Genomic DNA, 27,572 nt, shown 5'->3' on the forward strand with positions numbered 1-27,572 from the left:
TGTATTTTCACTAAAGGTGTTACTGTATTTACATTAAGTTCACATAGGCCTGTAGCATTTTTTAACTTCATTTTGTTATGGGTCTTTGCACTTAGCCCCAAATGATGCCAGCATCTACCAATTTAATAACTTTGTCAGACCACGTCAAGTGAGTTGCTGATATCCCTACAATTACAATATGCTGCTGAAGGAGAGAGAGGGTCTCCAATACCCTCCACCCAAGGTAAATGCTAGCAAGGGACTTATTGCATGACTTTCGGACCCACAAATTATTTTCTATTTCTGTGCACAGAGTAAGAAATATTAAACTTTTTCATAAGATAATGAAAATACTGTACATCCTATTCTGTTTTCTGTCTGACCGTTTGTAATGCCTGTTGTCTTCTAAAAAATATACCTTGTTTATTCGAGATTTGTGATGTGTTGGTTTGCAGAAAATAATTCAAATGAAAGAGCCTTTTAGCTAGAGTAGTTTCTGTACAAACTACAAATATTGAGAAAATCAGACGTGACAGGGCTTAGTCAAGACAATTTGAGTTATTTATTGACCAGTTAAAGAAAAAAGTTAAATACATTTATTTAAAATCTTTGAAGTATTTTTTAATGCCATAAAGAGTTAAGAAAAACCACTGAAGTTCAAAATTTGTTTTTATGTCCACTGTCAGTGATGAAGAACAAATAAAAAAGAAGTTTAAATTGTGAAAATATTTAATGTTTTTAAAAAAACTTCTCAGAAAATTTTAAAAAACCGAAAAGTGGGCTAAATAATGGGTTTTTTAAATGGGTTATTTAAAAAAAAACCATTGGGTCCAATCAGCCAACCCTGACTGGTATTGTTTTTTTTTTTTTTTTTTTCAGTTTCTAAAATTTATAATTTTGTAAAATTTGTTTACTATTGTTGCAAAAGCAACTCAATTAAATTTAATAAAATTTATTGTAAAACATTAATTTTAAATTACATATAAGCATTAAAACACATGTAAGCAATAATCAATAAAACTAAGCTAATATAACCTATGATTTTAAATCAGCTTTTCATGTATTAATATTACATAAAACATTATATTTGTGTATATGATACTGTGATTCTTTACAAGGCTTGTGTGTATATTTGTAATCAGTTTCATAGAGTATATAAATATTATAGTCAATAACCAAAATATAGTCAATATCAACTTTAGTTATGCTATATTTTATTCTTATATTAAATTATATTTCAAAATTGTAGGTATCAGCTAGATTTAATACCATTTAAAGTGAATAAATTTTTACATTAAATACATGTTTATTTATATGCAAACCTGTTTTTGTGCAGTGTATGAAAATTATTTATAAAACGAGTGTGAAGTAATATCTTCAAGTGAGGACATGGGCATCCTGATGGAAAGTCACTGACCTCCCAAAAATTTCCTTGTTCAGGAAATTTTTCAGGAGTCTGCAAAATTATCTTCACTTGGTTTATTTTGATTTTGTTTAATTTTGGGGTTATTTTCTTTGTGAGACTTTTTTTATGCGTCCCCTATCCACCACATTTTTTTTTTAACTGTGTTGCAAAAACAACCTTTTATAACTACTTGTGAAGTTTCGAACAATATTTTTTTAATGGGATTTTTTTTATGCGGTCACCATCCATCGCATAAAAACAGGTTTGGGTGTATAAGTAATGAAAGAAACATTAATTTTAAATCTATATACTATAAGAATAATGTAGGAAAATAAACAGCAACAATTTGACAATACATTTAATTATTTAAATTTGAAAATATCTGATAGGTATCAAAATATATTTTCAAACCATGGAAACCAGTAACACGCTGTGAGTTATATAGATAACACACTATGTTTTTCTATGCTATACAGCAACAAAACTGACACGAACAGCTGAAAAATATTGGAGAATAAACATCTACACAATAGTAGTTTTAAGTGGTTTAAACTCGAATGTTACAATATTTGGAAAAAATTATAATGTGGCGCTTATTATTTACTTTTTGTTGTCTAAATTAATAATGCATACTGAATGTGTGAAATTTTTGCTTCTAAATTATGAAATTTTAATGCATCACCATTGATTATATAGTTTTATATCGTAAGCATGCACAAGAAAACCTTTTGTGGCAAGAAAGAGCATTAAATTTGGGTTATGACACAGTGATCCAGATTTATTAATCCAGATTATGCCATAGACATTTTAAAGGGTTTATTGATCTCAACTTTGGGGTCTTGTTTGCTTGGGGGAGGGGGTTCATCATCATTCCTGGTAGGAAGGACATTCTTGCCATATATGTTTGTAAGTTAAAATCTATATTTTGTTCAACTTTAACTTATTAATGTATTCAATAAAAAGTTATAACTGCAGTAACAGTTGTAACAACTGCTGCTGAATTTCAGGAGTAATAAACAGATTTTTGGTAACAAAGATGATTTCCACTCCACGACAGGCTTTATTTTAGAATTTCTTATATTTCATCAAAAACTGAACAATACTTTTGATATGTTCTCCTAAATAAATTTATTGTTAATAAACATGCTAAAATTAAGAAACTTTAATTTTCAATTTCTTTTTTTTTTTCATTTTAAATATTGCGGACAAAAAGTAGTCTCTACACAATGAAAACATTATGTAAAAAATTGCACTAAGTCTGAGCATTGTGATTGCATATGAAAAGTATTGTACAATTTAGCTGTACAGAGTGTGCTGTTTGTGCAGTGCACTTTTTGTGCACAAAACAGAGGTGCCAAACATGCTCAGATTTTGCGTATCATGCTCAGATTTATGATTTGTTTTTGCGTATTGTGATGTAAATACGTGTGTGACCATTGAGTTTACGGTGTTAATGGAATTTGCCTAATTGCTATGGTTAATTTAGCAGTTGCTAACGATATTTCTTGTCGTAAATAAATCTTCTCTATTTTCTCAAGAACTATTGTCATTTAAAGAATTTCTTGAAGTGGCTGGACTCATAATAATATATTGCAATTAAACATTTTTGTTCTGACTAAATATATTTACTTTTTAATCGCTTACTCGATAATGCACTACATATAGCTTTGATTAATTTTGTAATTTTGCATCCCTTCTTTTAAGTTTTGGATATTGATAAGTCGCATTTTTAGTCGATTTAATTATGTTACATTAAAGTATTGTGCTTCGTAAATATACCTAATGCAATGCTGGTATTCTAGTGACTTCAGTATGCTACTGGCACCATGCACCGTACCAGCTTATGCAATGCCAGTACACTTTAACATCAAAATGGACTGCACCAGTGTCTATTCCCGCATCATAAGTCAGTACAGACCATTCTGGAGAATCACCAGAATATACTACCGCGATAGGAAGTAACGAAATGTGCTGTACCAGTACCAGAAAGAAATATCGGTGTACAACTGAAGTTGGAACAACAACTCTGGCTAAAACTACCGGGATTTGAAGAACCAAATAAATTCCAAAATAGAACAACCATTCGGAAATGGAGTGCCGGGATCTGAAGTACCAGCTTATGGAACACCGGTTCCAGTAGGAACTACCGACATCTGAAGTATACCGGAACACAGGTCCCGGTATGGACTACTGGGATCTGAAGTATACTGGCTAATGGAACACCGGTTCCGGTATTGAGCCCCGGTCCCGGTATGGAATACCCGGATATGAAGTATACCGGTTTATGGAACACCGGTTCCAGTATGGAATACCGGTTCTGGTATGGAGTACTGGTTCCGGCATGGAATACCGGTATTATTGGAATACCGGTTCTGGTATGGAATACCGGTTCCGGTATGGGATACCGGGATCTGTATTATACCGGCTTATGGAACACCGGTTCCGGTATGGAATACCGGTTCCGGTATGGGATACCGGGATCTGAATTATACAGGCTTATGGAACACCGGTTCCGGTATGGAATACCGGTTCCGGTATGGGATACCGGTTCCGGTATGGGATACCGGGATCTGAATTATACCGGCTTATGGAACACCGGTTCCGGTATAAATACTGACATACCGGAAGTATGATACCGGTTCCGGTGTTTCATAAGCCGGTATATTTTTTTCCGGTATCATTTTTTTTTCCAATAGGGAAGGGTTGCGTGTAAATTTTGATCAGTGTTTTTCCCATTAATAGCAGAGAAAGTGCAAACATGAATAAGGTAATAATATTGCATTCAATATTGACGTACAATCTTCGACTGTTTCAGCATTAGAATACTTTTATTAAAACCTCATCTATTTCATTCTTACAACAGAAATTTAATTTAATGTTCTATGATGCTTGTAAAACCAATTTGCAATGTATAAATTTTCTTTATACTATTCCTTAATTTACGTGGAATCTTTAAGTAATTCGGTTCAACTATAACCGATAACCTAATTCGGTTTAATAGAAGTCGCTCCAGGCTATCAAAAAACTGAATTAAAAGTACTAATAAAGGAAATAAATTGCAAAATAATCATAGTAATGCATAAAAGCGCATTCGGAATTTATCTTTTAAAGGGGAGGGATGTGATCAAGGCTTTCCCTACATGTATCTATATATATAAAAATGGATGTATGTTTGTGTGTGTATGTTCCTTCTATAAATCCACAGTTTTCGTCGGATTTCTTCCAAATTTGTCACAAAGGTAAATTGTTAATTAGGAATTTATATAGGCGGGCTTTTGGAATTTTAAAAAGACCCAAGGTGGTCTAAATTCATATTTTGAGTCATAAAATTGCTCTTTTCTACACGAACGAATTTGTGTATAGTTATGAATTTAGTCTAAATAAAAAGCCCGTAAAAAACTGCCCTTGATGAAGTTTCTTCAACTATCGTTAAATTCAGAAACTTTGATTCAATGGTTTGCAACTTATAACCACCAGGAAATATTTTAAATGAAATTAAAACTAAAGGTATTCTCAAAGCTGGCCGTTAATGTCGATTCGCGATAAGCGTAAAGCATGTTTGGCAAGAAAACCGAACGAAATCGAAGTGCTGCTGTTTAGCGTTAGACTATTTTGTATATATTTGTGCCTGACAATATGGATTGACTTTTTTTTTGGTAAGCTCACGACTCTTTCTAAGGAAACATTCAATGATTTATTTTCGAATAAAATGTACGTGAAAATTACTGTTGCATTTTTTTTTTTAGTCTTGGGGAAAGCAAAACCTACAAAGGCAGCACAACGCTTTTGTTTCGAAGCATAACGTAAAAGGTTTTCCCACAAGACGTGCAAACGACAATCATTTGTCTTTGTATTAAGACAATTTATGTACCGCCCGTCTGATTCAACCTCAGACAATGTATCAGTGGACACTACAGAGACCAAACAATATTCCTCATACTTTTTCGCTTTAAGTTGATGTTATTTTTTCGGCAAATGATTGATTTTCTATGTTATTTCAAGTATTTTGAAGATTTGAGACTAGAAAGCGGTGTGAATGTATTTTTTTACGCTCATTTAGATAGAATTCATTCATTTGATAATCCAAAAGATATGTTGCATTGAGAAGCACCCGGTCAACGCCGGGTAGTAAGCTAGTAAAAAATAAATTACCAGAGCCATAAGAAATCTAGTGATTTGAAAATTGGCCTTGAGATCAGATGATTCCGAGTTGTATGCCACAGTTCTCTAAATATGCACTAGGTAAGAGCAAAAAAAGGATTTTCTTTAAAACTTTTAACTCGAAGTAAGACCCCACTAGATGGCGCTGACTCTCAACGGGCCTTTACAATTTATGACTTTTCTGTGGTAAACCGATGCCGTTCATGCATCCACCAATCAATGTCAATGTTTCAAAGTTTGTTTATTTTTGATTGGATGTCCCCCATTTCGACCGCAAGTGGCGCTGAACGGAACCCCTGCATCAACCAATCAATGGCAACAGGAGTGCCCTGTAGCGCTCCTTCTGTGGCCATGAGTTTCAGCACTTGTCACGGCCTATAAGAGTTGAGTGGGGCATGTTCAAGTAAATTATCTTCTTTATGGAATATCAGTATAATGAGTAAGTGTACTCCCGTCTCCATGGATATTGTAATCCAGGGACTCGACAATAACATCATCGTTAGATTTTTTGTAACCAAAATGTTTTAACAGTAAACGCTGTATTCCTTGACAAAAATAATAGAAGGAATTAGGTTTACTTTTTCTACGAATTCGGAAGAAATAACGTCAGCTCTTTTATTTTGTTATAATATTGTGGCACTTCAGTAACGTAATAACAACGGAATGTTAACGTCATTTCAAAAAAGTGGATACTTTTCTATTATCGGGACGTCCTACTATGACGGGTTGTCAGTACGTTAACCCCGAAAAGAGTGCAAATTATTTCAAGTTGCTTTATATTGCAGCCTCTCCCTAAATGACCTAGAAATACGCTTATACACTGTAAAAACGATTCAGAAACGTTCCTGGAAAATAATGGGCAGCTGATGTGCCCAATTTCATCCAGTAACATATCTTACAAAAACCAGGAACGTTTTCCGCTAGACTTCAGTAACCTTCCTGAAATTATCCTGGAAGCTTCCTGAAATATTCAGGAAAATTTCCCGATTAAAACCATTCATATCACTGGAATTTTAGAGTAAATTTAGGGCATACTGTAATAGTTTGGCACTTTCCTGCGTTTCCAGGAGAACTCCAAAAGCAGTGTTGCAAACATGGCCAAAGAAAAGTCAGAATTGCAAGTAAGTATGAAGAACTTTACTTACCTGCAATTCCTCGCAAAGCTACGTTGTCCACAGAATGGTTTGCACCCTTTGGACACCTTATCAGTCTGGACGGGCCGCAGTCGTTCTAAAGCGGGTACACTTTATAAATACTCTCAGTTAATCTTTAAACAGGGAGCTAAAGCTATTTTTCACAACAGAGAGTAGTCTGCATTCGGACATTTTGTAGCAATTCTGGAAACTTTTTGACAATGATACTTTATTTTTCCAGGAAGTGGATAAAAACCATTTGAAACACGAAATGTTACACGGAAATACTCAGTAACGTTTCGGAATTTTTTTACAGTGTATTATATGAATACACAGACATACTTAGACATATAATAAAAAGGTAGGCTTTATTGGCAATTGTGTAGGCATCCTTGGTGCTAAAATACAGCAAAATATCGCACATGGCAGTGCAATGTGGTACATAAGGAGGGGTAACGCGGTGCTTCAATAACAGAAAATGACAAAAAAAAAAATTTTAAATAAAAAGCATATTTATTGGCATTTTGACATCAGAAACTTAAGATTCTAAGTTCAAAAACAACATCGTAAATTTTTTATCAAAATTCAATATGCATTTATTTAATTATCATACTATACAGCGTGTATCAGTACAGCGTTTACAGACTTTCAGGGCAGACAGAGTATACCTAGAGAAGATGGGAAACCACACAGCAATGCACTGTCGCCAAGGCTTTCCTGGCGCGATAGTGACGACACAAATCACCAAAGAGACAAGACACCAATAAGAGAAGGAAACAATTATATTCTCCTTAGTACAGCAAACAACTAAGAAAAAAGAACAATAAGGAGAAAACGATCGTCATTAAATTAGGTGTTCGAAATTAAGGCCCCGGGTCGCGATGCATGCCTGACATATCCGGCGCATTGAAGATCGAACGTCAAAGCGAGCGCAGGAACAAAAACCGCGTGTGCGCATACACCGTCATCACATGCTTCGGTTTACGTAGCGACATCTATCATGTTCACCAGACAAAAACTTACCAGCATTTTTACTGCATTTAAAATAATAAACATGTTTAGAATAATAAACTCTTAGTCGTGTCCTCTCTTTCTTGTGCTTTGTGTCGTCACTATCGCGTCAAGAAAGCGTTTCTGACCATGCGTTGCTATGTGATTTGCGATCATCTAGTTGTACTTTGTCTGCCCTGAAAGTCTGTAAACGCTGTACTGTTACACCCTGTATTTATTTTCTTATTAATAGCATTTAACATCACGCCAAGAACTTTTGTGTCTTCTTTTTTTCTACAAGGTTCTACATAATTTAATTGACTGCTCAGATATCGTCAATTCGATATAACTTGCAGTCCCAAGTAGGACTCTTAGGAGTCATTCTTCCTTTAAAAATATTTTTACCAGACGGAACTATGTTGATAATTTTTGTCTTTTAAAATTTTACAAACTTTTTAAGATTCATTGTCATGATTTAGAATTTTTAACTTGTCATTTTACAATTTAAGTTTTTATGTTTTAATATTTTAAATGTATAGTTTGTTTTAATTGCTTTTTTTATATTTCTGTCACTGTAACTGGATTCTTTCTGTAGTGTGCAGTACTTTTAATAAATAAATGAATAAATTTAAAGCTTACAGAATATTAATTCATAATATTTGAAGGCACGCAGATAATTTTGTACTAAATATATTCTTAAAATTTGCATTAAAATATCCGTATGTAATCTATATTTATTTTTTATTGGAAGTTCTTGAACTAGTAAAACATTTAAAAAAAGCAGTTTTTTCTATCATAGCGTACTTAGATAATAACAATATTTTCTTTAAAAGTACATGCCTCAACTGCCAAAGAAAATGTGTCATTCCAATCATTTGAAATAAAGCTTTAGAGAAAGCATCATCGTTGTCATATATCCGTGGTTTGGGAGCATCCAATCAGTATCATATGACAGAACAGCGCCGAAAGGCCCAGACTGAGCAAATATTGTTAGTCTGAAATAAAGGGTGATAGTAATCGTCTCTGAAATTTGATTTAAACTCATGCGAAGTTTACAGCTTACTAAAAGAAGTCTATTTTGCTTTAAGATTTTAAGTATATCAAAAATTGAGTAGATTAATTTGGAGGGAGGGGGCTCAAAAAAAATTATTGTAGATGCCTCCACTACTGTAAAAATCTAGTAGATAATCTACATGAATTAAATTATAATTCATTGATGCATGTTGTTTCACAGGTATAAAACAACGCATTTCAACACAGCAGAAATTCGATTATTAGTAGAAACTCTTTTGACCTCTTTTAACTAAAGTCAGTTTTCTTGAACATCATTTTTTGGTGAGGAAAATATATCATTTCAAGATCTACTGAGAAAAACATCTCAATGTATGAACCGAACTGCATTTGCAATTACAGCATATCTCGTCCCCTCCCCTTGCCAATCAGCAAATTTATTGACCCTGAAACTACTTCTAGTTATGAAAATGCTGTTAGGTTTGAAAGTGTTCAAGTGTGGAAGAAAATATTGCGACATTAAGTAATTATTTGGTCAATAAAAACCCCCGAAATGTCACTGATTTCTTCTGCTTAAACATTTTTTTTTTATATTTCAATGGATTTTTCACCAGTTTCCAGGGAAAAAAAAGTTTTTCCCAAAAAAAAAAATCCTTAATCTCCACAAGTTCTATGACTTCCAATTTTACACTGTGGTGAAAAACATGTTTACCTACCAGTACAAAAATAAATAAGGGTATTTATTAAGTGTTCTTTCTTCAACTTAGTAATGGTCCATCCGAATTGACTTAGCCCAAATCAAGGGTGAAATGCAGTCTCCGGATACAATAGCTCTCACGGTATTTGCTTACATTTCCGTCTTAGCTTCGGCCATATTTTATGTAGGAGCAATCCTGATAAATCAGGAAGGTGCCAAGCTTTTACTATATGCATAAATAAGTTTTCACAGAAGGTTCCTGACTTTGTCTGGAAATGTTACTGGCTTTAACCGGAAAGATTTCTGAACTTTTCAAAAAGATTCCATGTAAATATGATGAAGTTTTCAAATATTAACCGGGAAAATTTTCTTTTTTTTACTAGATATGTTACTGGCATAATTAGGCTCATTACTTTATTTACAGTGTTCAATACGTTCTCATGTTTAAAATCAATAAGCAAAACATAAAATTTATTTATTTACTACACAATAACGATTAAAGTTTACTATATTATGTCTTATAAAATTTACACTACATTTTCTGGCTTGTGTTGGTTACGTTATGCTGGAAAATTATAGAAGTGTTCGTTAGGACACTGACCCATGTACACCCCGAGCATTATTTTGAATCAAGAGACAAATACTGCACAAACTATATAAATAAAAAGATCAATACATATATGAAAATAAAGAAAAAATAGCTTTAATTTAAAGCATTTATAGTGTTTCTTAAATAATAATTTATAGTTCGAATTCAAAAAGAAAAAAATTCATTAAATTTTTCAACATTGCCAGCAAAAAAAGACTGAAGCTTTTGTACAAAATAAAATGATGTAGTGGCTAGTTTTAATGATTGTGCTCTAAAAGTTAGCTAAACTACCACATTTTTTTCCTTTTTTTTCTGGTTTGGATGGTGAGACAAACTACCTTTGCCCCCTCTAGATTGTGTCTCACTGTGCTTCTCCCTCCCTAACTTAAATCAGATTTTTTTTTTTAAATGCACTGTTTTTAGAACTTAAGAACAAAATCACGGCTTACTACACGTACCACCACCTCACCGCGGCTTACAAACCAGGCTCTCCCATATTTTCATGACCACCCAATCCTCATTGTTAACAACTGTCCAAGATATAATAATTAGAAATCTCGTAGATCACTGGAGCAACCGAGCTTAAAACCCTGACAAGTTTTTTTGCATTTCATTTCATAAAATTTAAACGGCCGGGGAGGGGGGGGGGATCTTTTCATTGCTTTCATTTAGAATTCTCACAAAATTCCTGTAACCGATAGCAAAAAATAATATAGAAAAAATCTCTTTAAAACCTTTTTTTAGCTGATGAGTAACGGTGAACCTTATTTTTAATTTAGTCATTTAAATTCTAGAAATTTCCTTGAAACTGGACACATTACCAAATCTTTCTTTCGCTACTTAATTATCTTTTTTGCCGAAAATATTTAAAATTGAACTAAGAATACTAATTAACTTCTTAGAGCTCCTTTTAAGTTTTTATTCTTTCAAACTGTGTTGGACAGTTTATATTCCCCTTTTTTCCACCTTAAGGGATGCATAAATTAGACTGAATTTACTTTGAATTCAATAGTAAGGCAAAGGATACATTGTTAGTCTAAGTATCTAATAGTTGATAGCAAATTTAGATTAACTAGTTTTTTATAGAGTAAAATATTGCGCAATTATAAATTTTTATTAGTTGATTTGCAAGTTTGAAAACGCTTAGCATACCATTGCAATAAATATAACTTTTAATTGTATTTTTTTTCTCATCAGTGTTCTAAAAACCAAAAAATGAAAATTAATTTGCTTCAAATGCATTGTAAGAAAATAACGTTTGGATTAAACGTAAGCTAAACTTAGCAAACGATAAATAAAAGTGTAGTTGAAACAAAATATAAAATTAAATGAATAAAATAAGTATATTTATTTTATTTTATATTTTGTTTCGTTATTGTTGCTCAGACAAACTTTATTGTATTTTGTAGTAAGTTACCGCCTTAAAGTCAGGGCTAAGTAAGAAATACTTTGCGGTAACTTACTACAAAATACCTTAGCTTTGCCATCAATCTTTGAATTGAATCGCACCATTGCTGCGGTCGTTCATCTGGTTTGCTAATTCTGCATTAGCTACGAGTTTGTTTGGCTCTCTTGGCTCCCGTAAGAGATTTTTCGCCTCCAGCTCATGTGATTCATATTCCGGGCTGATGAGTGCTAAAAAGCACGAAACTGCAGTCCTCGGATGGAATAACTGAGCTGGCGGTGTATTTTAAGTAAACTTTGTAATTGTATAGCAAAGCCCAGATTTTTTTCTGATAGAATGCATTTTGTTCTTCGTAAAGAAAGTTGATAAAGGTAATTCTTGTTGTGTATAATAGATTTAATTTGAGGTATGTAAAATAATTAAGTTCTATCGTATTAAACAACTCTCATTTTTATATCAGCGGGACATTACATTGTTCTGGTTACCAGTTTTCGTTTGCAGGTTCTATTGAGTCGAAATTTCAGCTATTATAAAACGTGTACCTTAAGGCTTGGTTTCCATATAACACGATAAATGTTCCTATATTCACATTGTTTCAAAGTCTCGTATAACACGGTTTGGATGTAACACGAAACGTAGTGACATAACATATGTACATGATTAATTAGTTTAAAAAATAAGTAAAATGACTATCGATAAAAAGGTCTCGTATAAAACGGTTTCGATACTACACGGAACGAATTAAACATGTTACACGAGGGACACCTGTACATCATTAATTTTTGCTGTAGTATTTTGCATTGTGCTGCAACAAAACATAACAAATGATAGACACTTGTGCACCAAATTTTAAAGCAGAGTATTCAAGCAAAGGGAAGACTCCCTCTCATAAACCTTACACACGTTATCAAAACAAAAAACTTTATTGTTATCAACTCAACAAGTCAATATTACCTAAATTTACTATGGACTGGACTACTTCTAAGTAGAAACTTTCAACACAACAAGAAAAAAAAAGTAACTTACTCTATTGTATACATTTATTTCCAGCCTTTTTCCCCTTGTAGTATATGCTCATAAAACTAAAGAAAGAATAATATTTAACACTGCCTCAATGGTGTATAACTGCCTGAAACAGTCGCCTTGATCCATATGTACTACATTTTGCTTCAAAATTAAGTGAGCTTTCTTAACCGTGGAAAGTAGTTTTTATCTACAATGTGGAAAAACTCCTAGAATACTAAAAGACGTTTGGTGTAAAATGCTAGGTCATTTTTGAACATTAAGTTACAAAAGCTGAAAGAAAATAAATTACTTGGAGCGTAAAGCGATTTGAGAGCTTGGCAACTTTAAAGTGCTGAAATTGTGGTTCCCGCAGCTAGGAAATTGAAGCTTTGCCAACGATTGTGGAAATGAAATGGGTAAAAAGAACCACATTTAAAGTAAAAAATTACTGTTCGACGCGTATATCCATCTTTGTTAATATTTTTACTTAGTGTACTTCACTAATCTAATTTTAAAGATATTCTATTGTATTAAATTATCATAAAAGACTCACAACGTTGCAGGTCTAAGGCTATGTTGTATTTTGAGTGTTATTAAAAGACATTGTTTTAAAAGCATGCAGTCATAATAAACAATTTAAAAACAGGAAAAAAAAAACTCTAAAAATCTTTCAGCTATCTTAAATGCAATAATGACAATGTTTTTGGGACCAACTTTGTGACATTTTAAAGAATTATATAGTCCATATTCAGTGATATAAGTATATATAAACATTACCTAGTAAAACTATGCATCTCATAAATGTAGTCCCATAGACCGATAAATACCGATAAGGGGGTGGAAATCGATGTGGTGCATTGCATTATAGTGCATTGTTGTGTTCATAAATGCGTCAGTAGGGAGCCTCGTTTCGAACTGCTTATGGTAGAGAAATGTGACGCGTAGAAAAAAATTGCTATTTCACAAGAATACACGGATGCCTTTTTTTTAATCGAATATTTATGGAGAGAAGTAAGGCTGAAAATTTCAAATTTTTGAAAAAACGAGATGATATGTGCATCACATGACTTCCTTTTACACCAATTTAATGTTATTTCCCCATTATTGCAATAATAATGTGATTCAACAGTTAACTCTCTGAATATCACCAACAGTGGCCAAATTGAAATCAGATTTAAAAAATAAAAAAATCGCCAAATTGGTCGCCAAGTTCTCGGCAAAACTTGGCGACCAAAAGACTGGCGATATATTCTGGGGCCAAGTGTCCGACATAAATGTTCGTCAAAAGACTAGGGCGCCAAGTGCCCGCCATATAATAACACCACTTGATTTTGCATCGAAATTAAATGATTTCCCCCCAAAAAGGTGAAAAAGATCTCTTTAGCCAGCTAAGACAAGTCTATCTGAATGAGGGAGGGGCGGTAAATTTGATGCGCGTGCTCCGCGAAATTCAATCTGATTCGGCTTAATTGAGGGGCTAATACATATCTGCAAAAGCCGACATCCCTGTAAAGAAATAGATGCGTCTAATCAGCCTCTCTCGGTGGTCAGACATCACAATGTTCCACATAAAATCCCATCATTTGATTCAAAACTTTCATTTCAGTACATGTGACTTTTTTTCTTCTTTTTTTTTTTTGCAAACTGAAATGTTCAATTGTAACACAATTTTTAAAGTAAAACGACAAAACGCGTATACGAGGGGGGACCCAAAAGAAACCGGACTAATGGTGCGATGCCAATCCTAGATGTAGTAGAGTGTTCTCCAGCTAAGCGGCTCAAGTCGAGACCTTCACAAACCAGCTGTGCAAGTGGCGTCAGTTTAGTTGATAACGTCTAATCGTAGTGTTGGTTTTCTCTTATGTTGTTGCTTTTTGCCTGCGAACTCATTATGGCCGATTTGAAAGAAGAAACTGTAAGTTTGTAATTTTGCTGATTGCTTGAAAAGTCGGCAAAGGAATAGCTCACCCAACCCTTCAACAAGCTTTCAAGAACGATGCTATGAGCCGTTCACAAGTTTTCGAGTGGTTTGGGCACTTTAAACGTGGTAGTATGAATGTTGAAGATCATGCTCTGAGCGCCATTCAGTGTCTAGAAATGATGAAAACGTTGAAAACATCCGCCAAAAAACTCAACTAGAGTCGTCGTCTTACGATTGACGAAACTTTAGAAGAAACAAGAGTGAGTAGGAGCTCGCGCGGGCGATTGGAAGAATGGTTCCTTCAATCATGATAAACGCTCTCGTACACACAGCCTTCACTATTAACTGCTACTTGGCCTCTCAGAGGTGTCTACTAAAGGGGTGTCCCGTATTCACCAAACCTAGCCCCCTTTGATCTTTTTATGTTCCCGAGGATGAAAAGAATTCTGAAAATGAAGAGTTTTGATGATGTAGAGGCTGTAAAAACTGCTTCGCAACGGGCAATGGACATGGTCAAAATTAAAGAGTTAAAGGGGAGCTTCTAACAGTGCAAAAAAAGAATTAACAATTGTATTACATCTAAGGATGAACACTTTGAAGGAAACTAAAGAAATTTTGTGAATAAACTAATATATAAATATTTTAGAACAAAAATCCGGTTAATTTTGGGTCCCCCCTTGTAAACTACAAATAAAGTATTAAAATAGAGTTAAAAACTCAGCAAACACCTGTTTCAGGGGCTGTCAAATGCAAGCCCCTTCAACAGTGCATAAAAGAAGAACGACAAGCACACCAATGTAGACCTTACACATTTTGTCGTTTGACTTATTCTATAGTACGAAGTTTTCGACTGCTTTTTTACACAATTGATTAGTTGAAATAGTTTTATAACAATAAAAATTATTAAGCTTTAACTAACTTAATTCCTTCTTCACTCGAATTCATCAGGCATACAACCCAATTCAGACTTTTGATATTAGGTAGTCTAGACATATCTCCGCATTTCTTTCTTTCTTATTTTTTGCAAAAGCACAGGTATGCATAATGAAAAATACGGCTATTTAATATTTTATGCTCTAATGGTTTCTTAAGCTTTTGCATTTATCATGCAATAATTCTTATGTATAGTATATTCCACTATATATACTCTTTGAAATCCAAAACACTCATCTTATAAAATGAAAACGCAGGAAATGATCGATGTTCAACTGATTTAAATTAATTTTCGTGGTTGCAATTAATGCAAAAGGAAAATAGAGTTAAGCAATTTTATTGCACGTTCTAATCTATTTCTGAAATATTCAAACGAATATTCATGAATAATTCACTAGCGCGACAAGGTATTTCCCTCTGGAAATGTGATTAGAAGTAAGAATTTTTAATTAGTAAAGCAGAAAGAAAAGTTCCACTTATTATTCAGAAATATCGAGACATTTCATGTCGGAATTTTCAGTCCACTAGTAGAATTTTTCATGTAATATAATATTATTTGCTTATAGTTAAAACTAATGAAATATTACCTCAATGAAATTTCTTCGTTCCTACTTTGAAGTATTTTATGTTTTTATTGCTAAATGTTGAAGTACAAATGTCTCAAAGAGTATCTACATTAACATAAAAATTAATGTCTAGTTATTTTAAAAAATCGAAAAGTTAAACTTAGATTTACACAATCAGATTTTTTTATCTATTCATTATTTTGAAAGAATGGAGCTGATGTTTTACCTTGCCGAGAAAACAAAATATTTTAATGCTTTGTTAAAAAAATTAAAATAAAAGTCGTCAATTTTCAGCAGTATTTAATAAGAGAAAATCGCTAATAGTAAATAACGGAGAAATCTTTTAACACAGACTTTAATGACATATCCTAAATATTTATCAGTGCAAATATATGTTTTACGTAGCTTCACTTCTATTTCTACATAAAGTACAGAGCTCTTCAAAATTTATATTTATTCATTATTAAAACAAGTAGCTGAGCTGTTGAAGTGTAATTCTTTTCTTAAAAATAGCTTCTTAGAAAACTGATGATTACTTTTAATTTTGCAGAATAAAATACCAGTAACAAGATTAAGGTAGTTTACCACATTAATCCTAAGTAAAACCTTTGATGATGTTTGTGCTTTAATTCTAGAGATTCTCAACTACTTTTTGAATGGTCAAGTATTTTTAAACTGGAGTTCAATCTTTCCAAGTCTAAAGTGATGATGATTCTTAAGAAATCCAGGACTGTTGAAAGGATCGACTTGACATTTGAGAATGCATCTGTTGAAAAAGTGGAACAGATGAAGTATCTGGGTATTATCGTGGATAACAAACTGAAGTGGAAGAAACACATTTCCTATGTGTCCAACAAGTGTAAAGAGGCCCTTCTCGGCTTCGCGAGAATTGCCAAGAATGTGTATGGTGTGAAGTCTAACGGTTCTTAAGCTGGTTTACAAATAGGGCATCGTTCCGCTTATTTCCTATGGTTCAAGAGCTTGAGGAAACACGTTGCAAAAGAAAACGAATTTTAAACTGTCCAGAAAAGTTCAAAGAAGATTTCTGCTTCGGATTATTTGGTGTTACAGGACCATCAGCTACAATGCACTTTTTATAATTTATGGATTTCCACCAATAGATATTGTCATTCTTAACGGCATTGCCGCCAAACTTCTTATGTAAAATTCTCGTCCCTGCAATATTTTGGATGGTAAGTCACCGATTTCAAGTTTACCACATTCTTCCTGTAGAAAACTCGTAACTGTAGTAACTTACGACAGTATCATTCTGGAGCAATATAACATAGCTTATTTTACAGTTGGTAGTAAGTTAAATGGCAAAGTTGGCCTGACTTTTGTTGTTTATGAAAACGGAATAGAGAAAGAAACCATCGAACATCTCATACCTGATGATTGCTCTATTTTTCAGGTTGAACTCTTGTGCTTGAACCTTGCTGTGAAATATATTAAGAATTCTCAGCATACTTCTGCTACTGTTAAGTACATCATTTGCACTGACTCTCTGTCGTTAATTTTATCGATCTGCAATCCAGGGACCACTGAAAGGCTTGTCCTTGAAGTACAGTCTGTTCTTTGTGCGCTTGAGGATGCTGTTTTTGTTCATTTTGCCTATGTTAGAAGTTATAGTGTCATCCTCGGCAACGAAAGAGCAGACCAACTACCTATAAGAGCTACAAAGCGTGGATTTGAACTTTTGATGAGTATTCCCTCATCGCACTTTAAGTTAATGGCTAGTGAAAAGACATTTGTGGAATGGAAAAATGAGTATCTGACCTCTTCCAATGCACTGTGAACCAAGAGGTTCTTTCCCACTGTTTTTCCTGTTTTTCGACCAGTTTTTCAAATTGACTCAAGTTTTTAGTGGCCACGGAAACTTTAAAAGCTACCTCTTTAGGTTTGGCATTTTTTCTAGTGCGCGTTGAAGCTGTGGTGCTAGTGAGCAGAGCGTAGAACATGTTCCTCTGCACTGCACTTTACATGTAAGCCCTAGGTCTGCCTTCAGAAAGAATTTGGATAGCCTTTCTGTTCGCTGACCTCCTGTTCTCTCAGATTTTGTTAAAAAATCCGAGACTTTTGTCTTCTTTTTCGAATTTGTTAACAATTTAATTTCTAAGCATTTTCGTTAACTTGTTTTTGCGTTTTCCACTTACTTCTGTAAGCCTCATGGCTTTGTGGTACGCGAGGAGTTTAAACCTTAAAATTAAAAAAAAAATAGCATCATTTAAAAAAACTGCACAATATGGAACTGCAATTATTGCTATTATTTTTAAACGTTTTTAGCAAGTTTTAATTCTGGAAAAACTACAAAAGTTGTTTGCAAACAATGCATTAATTGTATTGAAAATATCTTTTTATTAGCCGTCTTTAAAACCCGGTTTACATCAAGATTCTGAACAACTTTGCTCATGCCAGTTACGACACGGATTTTAAAGTACAGACCCTAACCTATATGTTAATTCATTCTCATCCGATACCCGATTTTAACTTTTAGTAATTAAAAGTATATTAATAGGCTTGAAAATATAATTAGAACATTACGTATATTAATATAAAACAAATTTTTAAAAAAATAATAATTTTTCTTAAACCATGATTTTTGAAATCTTTAAATTCAGAAAACTATACATTTAGTTTTGAGCGGAAATATATAACGGATTTCTTGGAATAAGACAAAAACCAATCTTAGTCACAGTAGTTCTGATACCAAATGATATTTTTACTATCTTCTTTTAAAACTCATTTTGAACTACAAGAATTTTATTCGCGAATTTCTATCTCTATGTCTCTGTTTACATCTCAGTAACCTGAAAGCTAATTTCTTCCTTTGCTTGCCTTTTTAGTCCTTTCGACATTTCTTGAAAGAAATCAAACTATTTCCAAACTGCTGAAGGTTTTTTTTTTTTTTTTTTTTTTCAATATATGCTTCTAGGAAATAGAATATAAAGTCGTATCAAACTGTTGTCGAGATTTTGAAACGTAAAAGATTTTGGTTTTTATTATTTACAGTCTAAACGATATTGCCCCGGCAAATGCATGCATTTATGTTTTGAAAAATCTACAGCACGAAGATGGGCCTTTTAGTTCTAAATATGTCTCAAAATTTCTACATTTATGAAACATGGTAGAAATAATGCGATACATTTTGCAATGACTCGGAGATAAATTTACTGCTTTTAAAGCAAACAAGCAAAATGCACACGATGGTAAACTTAAAAAACATTGTAAAAATGTACCGGATAAGATTGTTTTGATTACATGCAATTTAATTATATTCTGATGAAGAAATGTTTTGAATATGTAACTTTGCTAGCTCCACAAATATATAGTGACATAGGATTTATCTTATGTATATCTATACATATATGAATGCATATTGGTAAGTAAATGCATGTTATGTACATTTAGCCCGATATTTATCTTCTGTTTAAAAAATATGTGCAATTGAAAGTTAAAAAAAAAAACTATATGATGATTTCTCCTAGAAGATTTTTATCGTTAAACATTGAAATATTTCTTTCCCTTATTAATTAAAATCAAATACCCCCGCATGATTGCTTGTTCCAACTTGTCCTGATTTATCCTACGTCGCTTAACAATTTTTTTCTTGTGATGTATAATTTACAGAAACGGACAATTCTTGATCATATCGTATTGTATTTCTTACGAAAAAAAAAGCAATAAATGTTTAATACAAATATTCCTATACTAGTCTCTATCGCCAATCAATTTATAATTTGTGCAAATGCCTGTTTAGTGACATTTTGATAGTTGAAATTTTAACCCTAAGTCAAGTGGATCAACCCTAAACTCTAGTTGATAGTTTTCATTGTTGACCACTTTTTCGTTTCTTCATTCTCTGTAAATTGCAGTTTTAGTAGTGAAACAGTTAAATTACCAAATCCAGTTCAGTATTGTAACAACCAATCATTTCCCTGCATGTGAAACATTACCGAAAAAAATTATCACATTATTGGGCCGGTGCGCGAATTTCATTGTTGATGATGTTAGCGTTACTGGATCAGTGAATTCGCCATTATGTTTAAGAGGACGGTTAAATGTCCTTGAAAAACCTTTAAAAAAAACTCTATTACTTCACTTCTTAGTAACGCATATCCAAGGTCATATTTTACAAGGCTGAAATCATATGACATATATACAATCAGTTTTAAGTCCATAATTGCTCAGTTATTTTTTTATAACGGAAAAAAATGTGCAATTCCAAGATTAGAATAATAAGTTAAGTCATTCCTTCATGTAATTTTACAATACTATATTTGTTCGCAAATATTTTATTTCCATTGCTTTATTACTTCTAATATTGAAGAATTGCCATACTTAATTTCTTCAAATTTAAATATAAACTAAAGACAATAATCTTATCAGCTTTCAAATAGTATTTTTCCCCTTAATTTATTCACAAAAATTAGGAATCTTAACTAATCTGGATATTGCAAAGAAACGTTACATGCCTCAAAAGACACCGCAATAAAACTAGAAGAAAGACATTTAATTAGAAACAAAACTGCATCGGATTAAAAATGTATGCAAACAGGAACAAAAATATAAGTGCATGGTTAAAATTTCAAATGATTAATTTGTCAATTTTAAGGGGAGGATGGAATCCAACTATTATTGAATAGCCGCCTGCCTTGTCTAGTGGTCAGAGATGTCTGACTGCGACAGGAAGGTCTGGGTTCGAATCACGGCTCGGGCATGGACGTATTTTCTCTCTCCTGTCCTTTCTTTTTGAGAATGTGTTGTTGTGCTGTGAATGGTTGCCTACCCCATAAACGGGACTTATGGCATGTGTGTACAGAAGCAGTCGGACTTCACACCAAATTACGGTACAGTTGAAAAAGTGAAGCAGCGGACCCCAAATTGCCAGCCTAGCTGGCACACGACAACAACAAAAACAACAAGGGAAGGATGGAATCCAACTTATATTAAATGAAATATATGCATTTATTTTGCTATGTATCGATAAATTATAACTAGAGCTGATAAATCCGTTTTCAAATGTTAAATAAATTATGTATCATAGACTGCAATGTTTACTTAAACGAAAAGAAAGAAAATTTTATTTCAAAAAAAAAAAAAAAAAAAATCCTTCAGGTTTGAATAACTGAGATAAAATAAGTCACACATATTTTATTACTTATAGCTGCAGTGCAAATTCCCCTTACAATTTGGAAATACGTTTGGAACTTCATATGCGTCGTAAGGACACACGATGAAGTAAAAGTTTTGTATCACAGAGTAGTATTTTAATTAAAGTGGACTCGATCTATCTGAACACTCCCTAATGGAAACACCCCGACATTCTGAACGCATTTGGATGATCCCGGCGAAACTCCACAGACTTGACATAGGCTGACCTATCTGTACACTGAACACCCTATAATATGAACACCCCAGTTTTATAAACGCTATTTTTAAACCGCTTAAGTTATCACCTGTCTATATACTGAATATGTTCACTATGAGTAGTCGGGAATATCTATGAACCAAATTGGAAAATCTGAAATACTTTAACAATTTTGTCACAATGACTGAAGAAAATTAAGAAGATAAAGAAAAATTATTTTTGCGGATATTGCTGGGTAACATAAGAGCCTGAAGTTTTTGCCATTGAATTGCATATTTCAAGAATCCAACTATTCAAGACCTTTAAACTACAATGACCTACAAGCAGTATGCTATTGAGAATTATCCAAAATCCTTTTCACTAATTGGATGCTAACACGTACCTTGCATGAGAATACACAATGCAAAAACATATTCAAATTATTCTCTTTTTTAAAGGTAAATACGATGACTGTACTGCAATATTTTATAGTTGTTTGCAGCGTAAAACGTTTAAAATTAAAAAAAAGTAATAAATGCAAGATTTTAAGTCCTAACGAGTTTAATCAGACATTGCACTAGCTGCCAACCCAAAACTCAGCAACTCTATCTCAGTAATTGGTACAGATCACTTGGCAAAGTACTGAACATAATACATTAATGCAATAGAATGCATATGCATGCATTTCCAGTCTCCCTATATAATTAACACCCCCATAATCTAAACACTTTTGTTCGGTCCCATGAGTGTTTAGAACAGAGTGAGTCCACAGTATTCATCAAACACTTTTGAATAGCAGATTCCTTAAATTTAAATACAAATATTAAATTATATATTAAAATCAATAAACTATCTATATTAAATATAAATATAGATGGTGTTTATCATTCCGTAATTTATATATAACTATATATTTATGTGTCATTGTGCATCATCTACTTCGTTTCTAAGAAGAGAAATTGTCGTTTTTGTACTCCTGATAACATTGTCGCACAGCTCAATTTGACCGACTATCACAGCGGTCGAATCAGCAGAGCGATTAGCTTTGAACCCATCGAACTCCGGATCGAGTGCCGGTCAAGACGTTTCAGGTATATTTACAATACTATAGTTTTGTCAAAGAAAATAAATTATAAACAACGAGAATCTTAAACAATACTCGAAATCCGTCGGTTATACGCACATGTTTCAACGGATGCTGAGTTGAGTACGAACAATAAGCAGAAATTGCACTCAATGCCGTACACGCAACCATGGACGATAAGAAATAAAGAAAGTGAAAAGAATGCTTGCACGACTGTTCGTCGTACAAAATAATAATAATAATAATAATAATAATAATAATAAATAACAATAATAATAATTTGAATTCTGAAATTTTGAACTCATGTTCTTAACAATCACGACAGGACCCTACTCATTGGAGTTTGTGTTTCTAGAAACAGCCCAGGTCCCCCCAAGCCTCCCCTCCTCCTGGGCGGTCATTTGTGTTTTTGTGTAGGCATGTGCGTGCACGTGTAGTCTAGTGTGTGCGCAGACGTGTGTCTTCACGTAGGCGTGTGTATAAGTGTAAAGGCACGTGTGTGTGAGCGTGTATGTGCATGAATGTGCGTGCAGGATATGGACGCCACCGACTAGAAGATGCGGATTCTGAGGAGTGTTTAGGACCAGATAGACCAAGAGCTGACCCCCCAAAACACGATTTATCTCTTTTATGGCTTGTGGCCGGTTAAAATAATAAAAAAATGCAATTTAAAACTTTAGCTCGAATCCCCCCCACTAATTTTGGGTCACACGGCTGCGTGGGTGGATGAAAGGTCAAAAAAATGAAAAATATCAAAGTGATGAGTTAAATGGCTAAAAACTATATAATAGCATTAAATTAATAAGAAAAAACCCGTAGCTAATTTCCCCCCCAGCTATGTTGGGGCGAACGTGGTGCCCCCCAGGGGTAAAGTATCGATTATTAAACTTAAAAAAAAATGATCACTTTCGTGGGGGGGAATTTTACAGGGTATTAGTTTCATTATTTTGATTGCCAAAAAAAATTCCCCCCCAGTAACTATGGGTCAATTTGTCAAAAAAAAATTTTTTTGTTCCTCTTTATTTGGTTCAAGTCGAGTATTATTCGAACTTACGCATGAGTGTTTAAGTTGCAAAAAAAAAAAACCCCAAAGTTTGAACGTTTTTTCATTAAAAAAAACTCGTAGCAATCCCCCCCCCCCACACCTATGGAGGGGGTTGCTACGCGGTGCGCAGTTTTACAACGTGGTGCCCCCCCCAGGGGTGAATTGTCGATTGATTAAATTAAAAATAAATGATCACTTTCGTGGAGGGAATTTTACAGAGTATACATTTAATTGCAAAACAAAATATCTCCTCCCCAGCAATTATAAGTCTACTAGCTGCATTGTCAGGCGTTGCACGGTCTACCTCAAAAATGTACGTGTTTTCGGCGTTCCAAGCATTTTATACAATTATATAAATTTTCTCGCTTTCATTATATTTCTTATTGCTGCTCCACTCTTATTAGTCAAAGTGCAATGTTATATAGCCTATTGCCTTCTCAATAAATGGACTATTCAACACAAAATGAATTTTTCAGTTCGAACCCGTCGTCCCTGTAGACCAAGAGCTGAGCCCCCAAAACACTGTTTATCTGTTTTATGGCGGGTGGCCGGTTAAAATAATAAAAAAATGTGATTAAAAATTTTGGCTCTAATCCCCCCCCCCGTCCACTATTTTTGGGTCACACGCTGCGTGGGTGGATGAAAGGTCAAAATAAAAAAAAATATTAACATAAGTGAAATGGCTGAAAATTATATAATAACATTAAATTAATTAAAAAAAAAACACGTAGCAAATCCCCCCCCTCCAGCTATGTTGGGGCGAATGTCGGAGCCCCCCCCCCTCCAGAAGTGAATATCGATTGTTAAAATTAAAAAAAAAAAAAGATCGTTTTCGTGGGGTTGGGGATGGGGAACTTTACAGGGTATTTGTTTCATTATTTTGATTTCCAAAAAATCTCCTCCCCCCCAGTAACTATGGGTAAATTTGTCAAAAAAAAAGTTTTTTGTTTCTCTTTATTTGGTTCGAGTCCAGTACTATTCGAATTTTTCCATGACCTCTTAAATTGTAAAAAACAATTGCAATTATTTATTCGGTAAAAAAAACACGTAGAAAATCCCCCCCAGCTATGTTAGGGCGAACTTGTTGCCCCCCAGGAGTGAATTATCGATTGATTAAATAAAAAAAAAAAAGATTACTTTCGTAGAGAGGAGGGATTTTCTCAGAGTTTACATTTGATTGTAGCAGGAAAAAAAATCCCCCCCCCCAAAAAAAATGTTTTTAATTTAAATTAGAAATTTTGAAATATTTTTCAAAATGAAAGGAAGCAATACAGCGTCCGTACATCTGCCGTACATCTGCTTCTACCATTGTGTGCTCAGCATGAAAAGAATGAAGGGGAAAGTATACGCCTGTGATGATTTCTTCTTGCTGTTTCGAGGGCAGTTTCGTCAGTGATCAACTGTAGCCAACACAGTGAAGTCGTTATAGCGGCTGGTTTTTCTTTTCGGAGCACGCTGTACCGCATCCTTAAACTGAAAACGTAAAAAAATCCTTTTTTCAAAAATATATTTTGATGTTTTTATATTATGAGTGTTTTAAAGGGTAATTTTAAGTGTAGCCAGTCACCAGATAAAAGATTTTTTTTACCGAATAAATAATTGAAATTGTTTTTTACAATTTAAGAGGTCATGGGAAAGTTCAAATGGTACTGGACTCGGACCAAATAAAGAGAAACAAAAAACTTTTTTTTTTGACAAATTTACCCATACTTACTGGGGGGGGGGAGATTTTTTGGAAATCAAAATAATGAAACAAATACCCTGTAAAGTTCCCCATCCCCAACCCCACGAAAGTGATTTTTTTTTTTTTTAATTTTAACAATCGATATTCACTTCTGGGGGGGGGGGAGGCTCCCACATTCGGGGCCCCAACATAGCTGGAGGGGAGATTTGCTACGTGGTTTTTTTTAATTAATTTAATGTTATTATATAATTTTTAGCCATTTCACTTATGTTAATATTTTTCTTTTATTTTGACCTTTCATCCACCCATGCAGCGTGTGACCCGAAAATAGTGGGCGGAGGGGGGGATTAGAGCCAAAATTTTTAATCACATTTTTTTATTATTTTAACCGGCCACCCGCCATAAAACAGATAAACCGTGTTTTGGGGGCTCAGCTCTTGGTCTACAGGGACGACGGGTTAGAACTGAAAAATTCATTTTATGTTGAATAGTCCATTTATTGAGAAGGCTATAGGCTATATAACATTGCGCTTTGACTAATAAGAGTGGAGCAGCAATAAGAAATGTAATGAAAGCGAGAAAATTTATATAATTGTATAAAATGCTTGGAACGCCGAATATACGTACATTTTTGAGGTAGACCGTGCAACGCCTGGCAATGCAGCTAGTAGACTTATAATTGCTGGGGAGGAGATATTTTGTTTTGCAATTAAATGTATACTCTGTAAAATTCCCTCCACGAAAGTGATCATTTATTTTTAATTTAATCAATCGACAATTCACCCCTGGGGGGGGGGCACCACGTTGTAAAACTGCGCACCGCGTAGCAACCCCCTCCATAGGTGTGGGGGGGGGGGATTGCTACGAGTTTTTTTTAATGAAAAAACGTTCAAACTTTGGGGTTTTTTTTTTTGCAACTTAAACAGTCATGCGTAAGTTCGAATAATACTCGACTTGAACCAAATAAAGAGGAACAAAAAAAATTTTTTTTGACAAATTGACCCATAGTTACTGGGGGGGAATTTTTTTTGGCAATCAAAATAATGAAACTAATACCCTGTAAAATTCCCCCCCACGAAAGTGATCATTTTTTTTAAAGTTTAATAATCGATACTTTACCCCTGGGGGGCACCACGTTCGCCCCAACATAGCTGGGGGGGAAATTAGCTACGGGTTTTTTCTTATTAATTTAATGCTATTATATAGTTTTTAGCCATTTAACTCATCACTTTGATATTTTTCATTTTTTTGACCTTTCATCCACCCACGCAGCCGTGTGACCCAAAATTAGTGGGGGGGATTCGAGCCAAAGTTTTAAATTGCATTTTTTTATTATTTTAACCGGCCACAAGCCATAAAAGAGATAAATCGTGTTTTGGGGGGGTCAGCTCTTGGTCTAAGAGGACGGTGGGTGGTGTTGCTGCAGAGGCACCTGGTCCAAGCTGAAAAAGGAACCAAACATCAAGGACGGTCAAGTGAGAACAATAAGCAATCTGATTACTCAAAAAAAAGCAGCTACTCCGCTTCAGTAACACAAAAGCTGACCGATCAGCCAAAGAAAGCAAAGTCGTCCCATACAAAGCTTCACTTCAAACATATTCCAGTTGCTCATGTGTGCACTAAATTGTACTCCGAATATGCTCGTTACTGAACTTTTTCCGAATATGTCCTGCTCAGGATATTTGGGGCATGTCCATGAAACTAGGGACATCACAGTAAACAAAAAACTTCATTGCATCAGCATTTTTTTTCTTTCATATGAGGTAAAAAAGACTGTATTTTAATAAAACTATGCAAAAAAAGTTATAAACACATTTTTTGTAAGTTTTATAGGCAAATTTTGACAACACTACTCAGTGCCCATGTGTCGTTGCATTAGCAATTCTAAAAGTTAATCTTTTTTTTTTTCACTTGGGAAATTGATTGCTATGTCTACAATCTTATTATTTTTTTTTATTGAAATGTGGTTTATCTAGGAAGAGATAAGATCAACAAAAAACCTTTAAACTGCTATAATTGTCTTGTAGGAAATATTTTAAAACTAGGCCTCGTACTCTAATGTAACATCAGTCACAAAATTGTATAAAAGTTTGCAATACTTAAACAAAAACGAGCCCAAGTTTATAAAAAGTCATATTATCTTCATTTATGATGATATATTTAATATTAATCCCTTAAATATGTAGAAATAGTTAAATTTAATTATTTAAAGCCTATTTAAAATATGTAACATCAGTCAAATTTCTCTTTTTGTTGATAAACCTTAAAAATATTGCACAAATAGCATTGACTGCAGCAGAAAGGCAAAAAGGAAGTGATATAAATTAAGAAAAAAAGGAAAACGTGAAACGTACAAAAGGTAAAACGAAGTAGAAGATAAAAAGAGCGAATGATAAAAAATAAAGAATATAATTTAAAAAAAATAGTATACTTACCGAAGTTAGTTTTGGAATAAAATTAAAAAGAGAAATTAGGCGAAGAAGTAGAACAAGTATAGAACAAATTTAAGGAATTGAAGTCCCAGGTCTAAATTAGCAGCTGCGTTTCCCCTCTTTAAAATGATGAAACCTTGGTAAAATCTGTTAATAATTCAAAGCGCTCTTTGTTATATCTTCAA

Source organism: Uloborus diversus, chromosome 8 (assembly GCF_026930045.1).
Source record: "Uloborus diversus isolate 005 chromosome 8, Udiv.v.3.1, whole genome shotgun sequence".
Taxonomy (NCBI): Eukaryota; Metazoa; Arthropoda; class Arachnida; order Araneae; family Uloboridae; genus Uloborus; species Uloborus diversus.